Raw genomic sequence first — 15,567 nt, forward strand, 5'->3', positions numbered from 1 at the left:
AGGGTATATGATTCATGGTTTCTTTTTTTTCTTGTCCTCCTCCTTCAACAGTGTCATCATGCAGCCCTCGCTCATAATATTTAGAGGGTCAATTAGGCTGCCCTCACTCATTATTTTTAGGGGGTGTGTATGAGGTCTACCTCTACAATTCTCATATATATGTATACCAATCGGGGGTAAATGTTTTTTCTGCCCTTGCACTTAGAAAACATTGTTTCCCCATTTCTAAGGAATGGAACTCCTAGTCTGAGGCCCTCCTCTACGTGTCTTCCAGGGTGTATTGCAGTCCCTCCTTCTAATTTTTGGCAGCCCTTGCACTTAGTGCATAGGCTTTATGAGTTTAGGAGTCCCACTACCTAACAATTTTAACAGAATGTGTATGAGGCCCTCTTTTATGTCTAATACAGGGTGTATCATAGTCCCTCTTCCTTCTAGTTTTTGTCAATTCGTGCATTGTCCATATAGGTTTTATTGAGTTTGAGTCCCTCATTCACAAATTAAGCATGATTTGTCTGACCATGTCAAACACACACCAAATGCACAGATAAGGTAGTAAAATATTAAAATTACATTTACCGGTGGGTGTAGTTTTATTTTCTCTACTATGTCATCGCCTGTAATCACAGGCGACAAGGAAATATGGTGAGAGATGGCCGCGCTATTAAGGGGTGGAGGAATATGTTTTTTTCATATTAATTTTGCCTTATATAGATCATTTTACAGGAAAGAATGTTTCCTAACATTTTTTCTGTAAAATCCATTGTATGTTCGGTTTTGTATGTTTTATTGTCACAAAATTAGAGTAATACTCTGATAACATTGTTCCCAGCAGCGATCTGGAAGTCAGAGATGCGTCCTCGCGTCTTCCCATGTTGCTCCCCTCCCATTTGAGCACTGTTTGCATCAGTTTCAGCGATTTTCCTGCCTCCCCAGCCCTCCTGTTAATGTCTTTCAGAAAAATGCTTGAGTTTCTATTGACTTCCATTTCACTTGGTAGTCGAGTCGAGCCCGTCCGAGTTGCTTGATTTGAGTATTGAGCACTCGATCATTTTAGTGCTCAATTATCACTAGGAGGAACCTTCCTTCAGGAGTGCAAGATAAAAGAGAAAGCTCTCCCCCACTTTCTGTAATCTCTTAATAGAGACATTATAATTTACATCAGTTAGTGGACAGTAAGTTTAACCCCCGGAGGTATTTTCATTTTTGCGTTTTGGTTTTTTGCTCCCCTTCTTTCCAGAGCCATAACTTTTTTGATTTTTCTAACCTGCCATTATGATTCTCCAGGTCATTACGAGTTTATAGACATCAAACATGTCTAAGTTATTTTTTTATTTGTGGTGGAAAAAAGTTCCACAATTTTTCCGTGGCGTCTCCATTTTTCATGATCTCGGGTTGTGTGAGGGCTTATTTTTTGTGCGCCGAGCTGACTTTTTAATGATACCATTTTGGTGCAGATACGATCTTTTGATTGCCCGTTATTGTATTGTAATGCAATGTAGCAGCGACCAAAAAAAATGTAATTCTGGCGTATTTACTTTTTTCTCGTTACAACCGTCAGGTTAATTCTTTTTTTTATATTGATAGATGGGGCAATTCTGAACTTGGCAATATCAAATATTTGTATGTTTGATTTTTTTTTTTAATTTATTTATTTTGAATGGGGCGAAAGTGGGGTGATTTGATCTTTTATATTTTTTTTAATTGTTTTAATATTTTTTTTAATTTTTTTTTTTTTTTTACTTTTGGAATGCTTCAATAGTCTTCATTGGAGACTAGAAGCTGCCATAACCTGATTAGCTCTGCTACATACAGGCGATGATCAGATCTCCTGTATGTAGCAGAATTGCTCACTTGCTAAGAGTACTGACCACCGGGTGGCTCTCATAGCAATCCGGCAGCGACAACAACCGGGTGGCTGTTAGAGGCATATGTCAGCTATTCAGAACAGCTGACATGTGCCAGAAAAGATGTGGGCTCAGTGCAGGAGCCCACAGCAAATGGAGGGAGTCCAACATCAGCATACTATCAAGCCTGATGTCAGAAAGTGGTTAACAGAAGGCAAACCTCACTTTGGTGAGATTTATATATATTTTTTTCTTTATGATGGGAATCTGAAAATGTATTTTGGTTAAATAAAGTAATAAAGTACTTTCACTTTCAACAGCTCAACTCATGCTTCTAAGAAAGGACAATAGGAATTTCCATTCTAGAAGGCGTGATACTACATGACAGCTTCCAACACAGATCTGTACTATATCCTTGACCATTACACCAAAGGCAAAACAAATTAATAGGAACACTATCCTTACAAAGGCATTTTATATACTTTTCTATAACTGTTATAATCCAGAATATTTGATATCACACTATCAGTTGCCATTGAAGCCACATGCAGTACTTCATTCCTTTACACAGTATGTTGTGATTAGGACAAAGTTCATTATGATAGGATAGTGAGAAGGTAAGCTGTGACTTTAATAATTTGAATGATTTTCTTTTTATAGTGAAATAACAAATAGAACAAAATAAAAAAAAACCTTCAGTGTGCAGAACTCTTCACTCCCCTAACGTCAGTACTTTGTAGAGCCTTCTTTTGCGGCAATTACTGCTGCAAGTCGCTTTGGATTTTTACCCATTTCTCAAGACAAAACTGCTCCAGCTCCTTCAAATTAAATGGTTTCCTCTGGTAAACAGCCAGATTCACAATTGGATCTCTCAATAGGATTAAGGTCTGGGCTTTTCCCTTTAAACAACTCGAGTGTTGCTTTAGCAGTATGCTCATTGACTTGTTGGAAGGTGAACCTCCATTCCAGTTTCAAATCACTAACACTGAAACAGTGACTCAGAGTATTTTCCCGGTCCTTGTTGCCAAAAAACATTCTCACAGTATGATGCTGCCACCACCATGTTTCACTGTGGGGATGGTGTTCTTGGGGTCAAGAGCTGTGTTGGTTTGGTGATAGACATAGTGTTTACCTTGGTGGCTAAAATGTTCAACTTTGGTCTCATCTGATCACAGTACCGTCTTCCATACATTTGGGGAGTCTCCCATGTGTCTCATTAAAAAAAAATAAATAAAAAAACGAGCCTTATCATTTTAGTGTACAAGTAAAGGCTTTTTCTGCCCACTATTCCATAAAGGCCACCTCTATGGAGTGAACGGCTTATTGTGGTTGTATGAACAGATACTCCAGTCTCTGCTTGAGAACACTGCAGCTCCTTCAAGGTTTTCTTTGGTCTGTGTGCTGCCTCTCTGATTAATGCCTTCCTTGCTCAGGCTGAGAGTTTTGATGGGCGGCCCTCTGTTGTCAGGCTTGTTGTGGTACCATGTTCTTTCCATTTGATGATAATGAATTTGCTGGTGCTTCGGAGGATCATCAAAGACTGGGATTTTTTTCAACCCAAACCTGACTTGTACTTCTCAACAACTTTGTCCCTGACTTGTTTGGAGATCTCCTTGGTCTTCATGGTGTTTGGTTAGTGGTGCCTCTTGTTTAATGGTGTTGCAGCCTCTGTGGCCTTTCAGAAAAGGTATGTACAGTATATAATGACAGACCATGTGACACAGGTTGCACACAGTTGGATTTCCTTTCATTATATGACTTGCGAAGGTAGTTACTTGCACTCTATTTTTTTAGCGTTTGAAGGCTTCATAGCAAAAGGGGTGAATACATATGCACATGCCAATTTTTAGTTATTTGATCCCATAAACTTAATTTATACTTATATTTTTCTCACTTCACTGCACCAAATTACCTATTTAGTGCTGCTGATGCATCACACACAAATCGGATTACAAAAATATTTAAACACAGATTGCAATGTAATAAAATAGGTAAAAAGCCAAGGGGTGAATCCTTTTCAAGATACTGTACTGCAACACACTGGTATTGCACTATATCGAACAGTCATTCAAACAATTGTAGATTCAAGTCCACTAAGGCTACTTTCACACTAGCGTTAACTGCATTACGTCTCAAAACGTCTTTTTTTCGAAAAAACGCATCGCGTTTTTTCCCCATAGACTTGTATTGGCGACGTATTGCGACGGATTGACATACGTCGTGTACGTTTTACGACGGATGCGTCGAAATTTGGCGATACGTCGTCGGCAAAAAACCTTGCTTGTAGCGTTTTTTGTCTCCGCCTAAAAAACGTGTCGCGACGCATCCTGCGGCATGCGTCGTTGGCTACAATGGAAGCCTATGAGCGACGGATGCATCGGGACACGTCGTACGACGCAATGCAGCGCTGCAATACGTTTTTTTACACTGAGCATGCTCAGAAGCTGGATTTTGTTGCCAATTGGCCAGACACCCCCAAATCTATATAAACCTGGCCTGGGCCTTCATCCCCACATATGCCAGCAAGACCCAGAGAGAAGACTGCCAGCCACAAGACCCCAGCCAGCCACGTATTTAAGTGCCACGTATTTAAGTGCCACGTATTTAAGTGCCACGTATTTAAGTGCCACGTATTTAAGTGCCACGTATTTAAGTGCCACGTATTAAGTGCCACGTACTATAAATACTATAACTACGTGGTTACACGTGGCACGTAAATACGTGGCACGTAAATACGTGGCACTGAAATACGTGGCACTGAAATACGTGGCACTGAAATACGTGGCACTTAAATACGTGGCACTGAAATACGTGGCACTGAAATACGTGGCACTATGACTGTCAGAAAATGTTCATTAAATGGTTAGGGGTGAGGTTAGGGGTAGGGTTAGGGTTTGGATCCCTTTATCATCATCCGTAGTTCATTAATCGGATGTATCCAGAGTCGCCTCCGTCTCTGTTGCTGCAGAAGCATCCTCCGTTTTTCCGCTGCCGCCTCCTCCTCCCGCACTATGATATCCAGGCGATTCGTCTCAAAGATAACGTCGGTAACCAAACTAGCAATGCTCACAAGAACACCTTCCATCGCTGCCACAAAACTAAAACCCTCAAAGATGGGCTGTAAAAACAGTAACTATATAGTTTTCCATATTTTCCAGTAGCCAATCAAATTTGGGAGCCTCCCATTTTAAAAACGGATCCGTCGGAAAAACAGATGCAACGGATGGTAAAAACGGATGCAACGTATGCAACGCATCCAGTATTTTCGACGGAAACGTTTAGCGGATTTGCGACGGATCCGTCGAAATGCTGTATGCGTTGCATACGTTTTCACTTTTTTTGACGCATCCGTTTTTTCGGCAAAAAACGGATTTGCGACGTAATGCAGTTAACGCTAGTGTGAAAGTAGCCTAAGAGACTAAAAGCATTAAGTGAAGAAATGAAAATGTTTAATAAATATAAAATGAAAATACAAATACTTGAATCCTCCCCGTTTTCTTACTTTAAAAATAAATGTAAGGAAGCATAACCAGATTTGGTGTCATGTGAAAGTAGGCTCTATTAAAATATAAAATTATTTAACCTATTCCACAAAGCTGTAAAGAAAGAAACAAAATGTCAACAAATGTGTTTTTTTTTATTCACTATATCTTCAGAAAATAATACAATAAAAAGGTACAAGGTACCCCAAATTAAAAAAAAAAATCTATAGCATTCCAGCTTTATCCATTGTGTTTTATTACTTATTGCATAAAAAAAAAAAAAAAAAAAAAGCGCTCATATGGCTATGCCCTTGGAAAAATCTAAAAGTTATGGCTTTGGGGAAAAAATGAAAGCGTGAAAAATAAATGGTGGTTGTATGGGATAAATTATAGGCTATTTTCTGAGTGGTGATTCTTCAGAACAGAACACTATAACTCCCAAACTAATCCTTTTTCTAATAGCTTTATTCATTATGTGCGGTTACTGGCACCTAAGATTAGTCAATCCAAAAAGTAGAAGATTCCTTACTAGAAGGTATATAATATAATACTTATTACCACTTTTTTTTCCAACATAGTGAATTGAGATCCTGAGTAGACAGGATAACACCTAATTGTGCAGACCCCGGCCTGAAATGCTGGAAAGACTAAACATTTCAGATGTATGTCATCCTTTGCTGGACATCTGTACAATGCACAAAGACATGAAGCCCAGCCCTTGGCTACAGACCTTAGAATATGATTGTCCTGTGGTCGGGAGAACTGGCAGTGATGGCCTCTGCCAACTCATTGACTGTCAAATGATATCCGCAGTACTATGATGAATAAGACCTGGGAAGTGGGACAGAAAAGCTGCAAGCCACACAAGATCCAAAACAAGCAGAGCATACTGACTGGAAATAGTGTTTTGCTTATATACTTGGCCTGAAAATGGCTGACCAAGTTAGAAAAGTATGCTCCACCTAAAACAAACAGCTACTTCAGTGCTAAATATAGAGCCTCACCGAAAATGTATGATACAGTCACGTGTTACTTAGTGGCAGTCATGAATACACCGCTAAATGATAAATGCAAATCCAATCTGACATTTACATTATGTCATTGTACGGGATGTGCTGTGCTAAAGGGGATGATCACTACTAGAATAACCCCTCATCGTTCTGAATGTTTGCCCCCTATTAAAATAAACACATTTCTATTCGCCTTCCATGCCGGTACCATTCCAGTGGTGTCGGCACTTGCGTTCCTAGGACTCATGTCAAGTGGTTATGTCACGTGAGCCCTGTACCAAGTCAGCGCTGGCGTCACTGTCCCCTCCTTCAGACATATAAGTAATCAGCAGGAAGTGAGCGGCCAGCCGTAGCCCTCGCTTCCTGTTGATTACTTATACGTCGAAGGAGAGGAAAGTGACGCCAGTGCTGATTGGGCACAGGGCTCACGTGATATAACAATGTCTGTTTAGCCTTTCCTGGTTTCAATTTATAGGGGGACCCTACGTCATTCTTTTTCTGGGGTGCCCTGTAAATTTACCAGGAAAGGCTAAGCAAACAGCTGTGAGCTGTTATTAATAGTGTGGGAACCTTGTGGGATATTTTATCAGATTACTAACATCAGTCCCCAACTGTGGGCTTTCCCTCTGCTGGTTATGAAAAGCCCACACCATTTTTTTTTATTTCTTAAGTGACAATGATGAGAGCTGCCTTCATCAGCCATTGTACCAGTTTTTCTTAGGCGCCGGTATGTGTCACACGGACCGCGCACGGGTCAGAAATTGTGCACACGGATGTCACATACCTACATATGGATGGCACGTGGACCACATATCTCACCAGTACTGTTTTTTTCTGTACAGGAATCACCAGGATGTGTGAAGGATGCCTTAAATGTTTTTTTTTTTTTGCAAAATAAAGTTTTTGCTTTGCCATATTTTGAGAGCTATAATTTTTCCATATTTCTTCCCACAGAGCCATGTGAGGACTTTTTTTGGCGGGACAAGTTGATGTTTTTATTGGTACCATCTTTGGGCATATAACATTTTTTTGATTGCTTTCTACTCATTCTACACTAATAGTTTTTTTTATGCCATGTGATTTTTGCTTTGTGGTAAATGCCATATGTGTGTGGTAGAAGTGATGAGGCAGCTTTATTCTTTGGGTAACTACAATTACAGCGATACCACATTTACATACATTTTGATGTTTTGTCTCTTCTACACAATAAAAACAATTTTATAGAAAAATATTCCACTGATGAAGCTGTATAGTGGCTTGTTGTTTGCGGGACGAGATGACATTTTCAGCTATACCATTACATTGGTCTCTTTGATCGCGTTTTATTCCACTTTTGTCCAGCAGTATGATGAACCATAGTTTTGTTTTTTTTTACAGTGTTCACCGCAGATGTTAACTAGTTCAACAGTTTTATATGTCAGGTCGTTCCAGATGTGGCAATACCAAATGTGTGTACTTTTATTGTTTATTTTTGTTTTTACATCATGCGTTGCAATGCATGAGACCTGTGTGATTACACAGGCAGATCTGCTGTTACACCCTGCTTTTGGCTGGTTGTAACAGACCACCATACCTGGCTCACCAGGAGGTCATTGTTTTACGTCAAGGTGCTATGACAACCATCGGCTCCCCATGATTTCATCATGGGGTGCCTATGGGGGTGTGAGCGAGACCCCCTCCCTCTCACAACCTTCCAAATCTTGCAATTGCCCTTGATCACAGCATCTAGAATGTTAATGAGCCAGAGGCAGTGAAGGCACCGTTCCTGACTCTCACTGCAGGAGCTTGGCTGTTAGCTGTGCGGTGATAGTGTGGGAAATGCTTATATTTCAGCACCTCCTGCATGATCCTGCTGTGATTGGTCAGTCAGCTTGACTAACCAATCACAGCGCTTTGAGTGCGGGGACCGCTGATGTGCACCTCTTTCTGTACGGAACTGTCACTGTGGGTTTACACGCAGTGACAGTTTAAAACCATGGGGAACCGTGGGAACTGACACCCACTCATGACGTGCTATGTCTGTCATTCATCGTAAAGGGGTTAAGCAAGAGGCATCACTAACCAAATAGCACTATGAAGACCAAGGAGACAAGGGACATGTCAGGGACAAGTTAATGAGAAGTACAAGTCAGGGTTGGGTTATAAAAAAAAAAAAAAAATCCCAATTTCTGTTGATCCCCTGGAGCACCATCATCAAATGGAAAGAAAATATACCAAAACAAACCTGCCAACAGTGGGCTGCCCACCAAAACTCTAAGCCCGGGCAAGGAGGGCATTAATCAGAGAGGCAGCACAAAGACCAATGGTGCTGTGGGCAGATGAGACCAAAGTTTAACTTTTTGGCCACCAAAGTAAACACTATGTCTGGCACCAAGTTAACACAGCTCGTCACCCCAAGAACATCATGCCCAGCATGAAACATCGTGGAAGATGGATGGTGTGAGAAAAACCTATTTCAATCTGTCAGTGTTTTGAGACTGGGATGGAAGTTCACCTTCCAACAAGACAATGACCCAAATCATACTGATAAACCAACAGTCAAGTGGTTTAATGGGAAACATGTAAATGTTTTGGAGTGGCCTAGTCAAAGATCAGACTTTAATCTAATGGAGAATCTGTGGTCAGACTTAAAGATTACTGTTCACCAGAGGAAACCATTTAACTTGAAGGAGTTGGAGTAGTTTTGACTGGGGAAATGGGCAAAATCCCAGTGGCAAGATGTGGAAATCTCATAGAGACTTATCAATGCAACTTGCAGCTGTGATTGCGGTAAAAAGGGCCTCTACAAAGTATTGACTTTAGGAGGGTGAATAGTTATGCACACTGAAGTTTCCGGTTATTTTATCCTATTTGTTGATTGCTTCACAATATAATGAAAACCAAATGTTTTAAGTTGTAGGCATTTTCTTTACATGATCTGATACAAACCCTCAAAAAAGCTGAAATTCCAGGTTGTGACATAGAAAAACAGTTAAAAAGGCCAATAGGGTGAAAACATGCAAGCCACTGTCTATATCTTGTACAAAAGTACCAACAAGAGGAGTAGCAGGGGAAATAGTGGCCCCTTGTGGCCGGTGGTTAGTAATGCGGGTAACTAGTGTTCTCAATGTCCATGCAGTATAATGCCATTCACATTGTTATTGAAATAGAACAGCAGCTGTAAATAGAATATTAGTGTCATGCAAACAGCTTATGGTGGGTGATGGTCAGCAGCATATTACCCATTTTCTCACAGTTTTATTAATTTAATACAGAATCAAAAACTATATAAGTATGTTGTTCCATTAGATACTATTTTATAGAGGTATGCTCTACTGCAAGCCATGCAGTGAATACCTCGGCAGTACTGAGCCACAATGACTGTCACTGGCAAAACACAGGAAGAGGATATGTGGCACCCCAGGGTCCTGGTCGTCACAGTGGCATTGCTTTTCTCCTGGGGAGAGTGATGCTACGTTTGGAGGCAAGAAAGGATAACTGCAACCAGGTACCACAAACCTGCAACACCTTCACACTCCAGGCCACCAGGGGGAGCTTTTGACCCTATTTACTAGGTGACTCCTCATATATATAACTAGTAGTCTGTAGTGAAAGGTAGTTAGTTCCAGACATCCGTCTGAGGAAGACAGAGGGTTTACGGAGCTGTGCATGCCCCCAGAGCTGCAGCTTCCAGAAAGAGACATTTAGAAAGCCAAATTGATTACAGCGAGTGTGCAGGAAAGGAAGCGCAGGAGAGGATACCAGAAGGGGACCAGCCCCGAGCAGGCTGCCTCCTTCTGAGGCGCAGAAACACCGGTAGCTGGAACACCGAGGTTGTGAGGACCTCCACGCCTTACATCAGAGACCAGCAGGACAGCTAATTGCACGTTACCTGTCCGCACCCACAACCAGGAGGCACGGTGACACCCCACAGAGACGGATCATCTAAAAGATCCTATAAAAAGGCTCAAGTAACCAGTCATATTGGTTTTGTCCTATCCGGGGGACAGAGAGAGAGATAACATCTGTGAGGACCTTATGTGAAGCTTAGCAGTAAGGGACTACACCACTACAGCGCAAAGGAAGGCTTCTATTCTCCACCAGGATAAGGGGACTTGCCTCCGAACCGTCCGGACCCTACCAGCCCTGTGGTCGGATGCCCTGGACTGTGGCTGCTGAAACCAACATTAAACAAGGTAAAGAGACTGCAATCCTGTGTCCTCGTTCTTTTCTGCACCTCTCAACATACCACCATCTACACACCGGGAGCCCTGGAGATATACTTCACCTGTGGGAAGATATACCATCTAGCTGCCATAACATCACCCCAGTGGACCCCTTAAAGCAGTGTCAGTCCCCACTGACCGAATACCACAGGTGGCATCACGAACATAAACTTTATCCCTTTAAAGACCTTTCCCCTTTTACATGGGCGTCCAGGGCCACGGACCGGGTCGCTGCCACCGTGACATCCCCCTGTGAACGCAGGACCTGGTACAGAGTAAACCGCTAGCCCGTGGGGTGACTCATCTTGGCGTCATGAACAGGATGGACCGAACCTGAAAATTGGGTCATGTGCGCCTAAAAGACTGTGCCAGCACTATGCCTGAACCGTACTTTATTGTGAGACTGTGTACTGTAAAATTGCCGCCAAAACCGCCGCCATTACAGTACCATGTGGCATGCAGGAGGAGTGGGGCGTGTTGTCGTGGGCATAGCATGGAAAAACGGCGCGAAAGTAAAAGCCGCCCCTCACAGATACTATGTCCGAAAGATCTGCCCATCAACCAAAGGGATCCGCCTCCTAGTCTGGGATGGAGGGGGAAGGAGCAGTGACCGCCCAGAACAGGAAGACGCCGAGACAAACCTGGTTGGCAAGATGGCGAGTGGAGGTCACCCGGAGGAGGGGGAGAAAGCCCGCAGCATCTCACACCAATCAGATGAGGACGAGGCCCTGCCGTCATTCATGAACCCGGAGATTCTTGGCGCGGAAGTCGAGGAGTTGTGCCGTCAGCTCTGGAGGTCGTGGTACCGTGCAGCCGCCAGCATCAGAGACCAGCAGTCAATCCCAGGAGCTCAAGCCTGCAGCAGAGGAGACTGGCACCGCAGATGCCGCGGTGGCAGGTAAGCAAACCAAACCTGCCCCGGTAGCTGATTACACCCTTCTAGTGCCCATCGATGCCCCGCCACCACCACCACCACCCGGCTGGGTGTGTAGCCGCCTAAAGTGGGAACGGCAACTGGGAGACCTTAAGCACCTCTGACGTCTAGCTGCAGCCTACCAAAAAGACTGTTGACATCGAGGGGGAATGGGTCACCTTTCAGTGGAGGCATACTACCACTGACCTGATCGGGTTCCCTGGAGAGGCCCAGGCAAAGGGAGAGCGAGTTGAGGTCATAAGTTGGGAGGAGTATCAGCAGCAGCAGGCGCTTCAACAGAAAGAGGAGGAAAGGAAACAGGATCTCCAACGCCAGGCTGCCAGGGAGAAAGACCTATAAGCCAAAGCCCGGGTCAGGAAAGAGACCTCTGAGAACAGAGGTCCGCGGAAACAGGGCACAGTGGTAACATTCCGCATAAAATCTGGATGGGGTTTCATAAAAGAACCAGACCTGTACCCAGAAGTCTTTGTGATCAGGCGTGATGTAGATGCACACTTAATGGAGGGACACCCAGACAGGGACCTCTATCCTGGAGACCGTGTTACCTACACTCAGCATTGGGGAAACAAAGGGTGGTAAGCTCTGCACATTCCCAAGTGTGTACCGAAGGTCACTAAACTGCCAGCTCGTGACCTTGAATCACCACCCAGAGTAGCTGAGTCATTGCCACCAACGGCTCCATACTACCCATCATCGCCCCCCACCTGGTCAGGTGACCCCTGCATCGGTCACCATGTGCACAAAGGCCACACAGACAACCATTGGACAAACCTCAGTGGGCACCCAGACGCTCATTCTGAGCGTGGACTGTATGTACTGCGTGGGGATCGCTCAAATCCACATGTGTTGCCATGGAAACTACCACAGCCCAAGTAAAATACACCAAACTTGAAAATGACTGTAAATAGTTAATTTAACTCTTTTGCTGTTACAAAAAGTTCATCAAACCCGGCCAGGGTTTCATCTTAAAGGGGTTCCCCTGTTTAAAGAGATCCTAAGTTCTATACAAGTTGCCTTTTTGACTAAAGAACTGTGAATCATGAATTGTCCATGATCAAAAACTGTCCATTGTAAATAGTTTGCACTTTCTTAAAGGGCTTCTTACTGGTTTTATAAAAGTAGCTTTTAAAAAGACTGCTTCTAACATTTTCGTAAAAGTTACTTTGTTTTCCAGAGACCTGAAGAAAAACCCGTTTGGCGCGGCAGGATTCCAGGTCTGGATACACGCCTTGTAGCCAGCCCAATGACGCGCCTTGTATCTTTGCTGCTGTTTATTAGTCGACTTGAATATTGAAATGATTGACTTGAGTATTAATTGCACTACCTCATTGAAAGACTTGAATATTGTTCGCGCCCATAAAGGGAATGTTGAATTGTTGCACTTTGCCAGTTAGACTTGTATGTTGCAATATAGAAGGTTAATATATTACAGAGTTAATATAGTAAATAAAAATAAAATTGAGCCTTGAATTTAGACAGATAGTTATGAAGATAACTCATGATGATGCATTTTTGAATGAAATTGAGAAGAAAATATAGTGAACCCGTGGGGGTTAGTCGAAAGTTTTGCACTTGAAGAAGAGTAAAGATAAAATGTTTGATTTGCACTTTGAAGCTTTAAGATAGTATACCCATAATGGGTAATTGTTTCTCATAGTGTTATGATCCCAGTGGCTGAGGATCACAGGAAATACTAGCTAAGTTACTAAACGTAGAACAAGCTCTAGGGAGGTGGTAACTGGACTGACCGCAAACCTGATCCTATCCAAACACACTAAAGGTAGCCGGTGAACGTGCCTAAAATCCTGGACGTCTCAACGCAGCCTGAGAAACTGACTACCCCTAAAGAGAAAGCAAGACCTCACTTGCCTCAAGAGAAATAACCCCAAAGATACAGGAAGCCCCCAACAAATAATAACGGTGAGGTAAGGAGAAAAGACACACGTAGGAATGAAAACAGATTCAGCAAATGAGGCCCGCTAACACTAGATAGCAGAAGACAGATAGAGAGCTGTGCGGTCAGTGGAAAACCCTACCAAAATATCCACGCTGAGAATTCAAGAACCCCCACACCAACTAACGGTGTGGGGAGAGAAACTCAGCCCCCTAGAGCTACCAGCAAGCAGGGAAATCACATATTAGCAAGCTGGACAAGAAACATATTGAACACTGATGATCAAAAAATGAACAAAACGGAAACTTAGCTTCTCTTGAAGAGACTGGTAGCAAGGTAGTCAGAAGAAATCAGAATAGCACTGAATACATTGAGAGCAGGCATAGACTGAGAGTCCAAGTGAGCTTAAATAGAAAACCAGCCCACAGATAACGAGACAGCTGGTGCCAGTCACAACCTGCAGAAAGACAGCACTCACACAGTACCACTTATGACCACAAGAGGGAGCCCAGAAATAGAGTTCACAACAGTACCCCCCCCTTGAGGAGGGGTCACCGAACCCTCATCAAGACCCCCAGGGCGATCAGGATGAGCCGCATGGAAGGCACGAACCAAATCGGCCGCATGAACATAAGAGGCGACAACCCAGGAATTATCCTCCTGACCATAGCCCTTCCACTTAACTAAATACTGAAGCCTCCGTCTGGAAACACGAGAATCCAAGATCTTCTCCACCACGTACTCCAATTCGCCCTCAACCAGCACCGGAGCAGGAGGCTCAACAGAAGGAACCACAGGCACCACATACCTCCACAACAAAGACCTATGGAACACATTATGAATGGCAAACGATGCTGGGAGGTCCAAGCGAAAAGACACCGGGTTAAGGATTTCCAAAATCTTATAAGGACCGATGAAGCGAGGCTTGAATTTAGGAGAGGAAACCTTCATAGGAACATACCGAGAAGACAGCCATACCAAATCCCCAACAAGAAGTCGGGGACCAACACCGCGACGGCGGTTGGCAAAGCGCTGAGCCTTCTCCTGTGACAACTTCAAATTGTCCACCACATGGTTCCAAATCTGCTGCAACCTATCCACCACAGAATCCACCCCCGGACAGTCAGAAGGCTCAACCTGACCCGAGGAAAAACGAGGATGAAAACCAGAATTGCAGAAAAAAGGCGAAACCAAAGTAGCAGAACTAGCCCGATTATTAAGGGCAAACTCGGCCAATGGCAAAAAAGTCACCCAATCATCCTGATCAGCAGAAACAAAACATCTTAAATAAGTTTCCAATGTCTGATTAGTTCGCTCGGTTTGGCCATTCGTCTGAGGATGGAAGGCCGACGAAAAAGACAAATCAATGCCCATCTTAGCACAAAAAATCCGCCAAAATCTGGACACAAATTGGGATCCTCTGTCAGACACAATATTTTCAGGGATGCCGTGCAAGCGAACCACATTCTGAAAAAATAAAGGAACCAAATCGGAGGAGGAAGGCAACTTAGGCAAGGGCACCAAATGGACCATTTTGGAAAAACGATCACACACCACCCAGATGACAGACATTCTCTGAGATACTGGAAGATCTGAAATAAAATCCATGGAAATGTGCGTCCAAGGCATCTTCGGGACAGGCAAAAGCAAACCGCTGGCACGAGAACAGCAAGGCTTAGCCCGAGCACAAATCCCACAGGACTGCACAAAGGAACGCACATCCCCCGACAAGGAAGGCCACCAGAAGGACCTAGCCACCAAATCTCTGGTACCAAAAATCCCAGGATGACCTGCCAACACCGAAGAATGAACCTCGGAAATAACTCTGCTGGTCCATCTATCCGGGACAAACAGTCTCTCTGGTGGGCAACGGTCAGGTCTATCCACCTGAAATTCCTGCAGCACTTGTCGCAAATCTGGGGAAATGGCAGACAAAATCACTCCCTCTTTGAGGATACCAGCCGGCTCTGAAACTCCCGGAGAGTCAGGCACAAAACTCCTAGAAAGGGCATCAGCCTTCACGTTCTTCGAACCAGGCAGGTACGAGACCACGAAATCGAAACGGGAGAAAAACAACGACCAACGAGCCTGTCTAGGATTCAGGCGCTTGGCAGACTCGAGATAAATCAGATTTTTGTGATCAGTCAAGACCACCACACGATGCCTAGCTCCCTCAAGCCAATGTCGCCACTCCTCAA

The sequence above is a fragment of the Ranitomeya variabilis genome, chromosome 1, assembly GCF_051348905.1.
Source record: "Ranitomeya variabilis isolate aRanVar5 chromosome 1, aRanVar5.hap1, whole genome shotgun sequence".
In the NCBI taxonomy this organism is placed as follows: Eukaryota; Metazoa; Chordata; class Amphibia; order Anura; family Dendrobatidae; genus Ranitomeya; species Ranitomeya variabilis.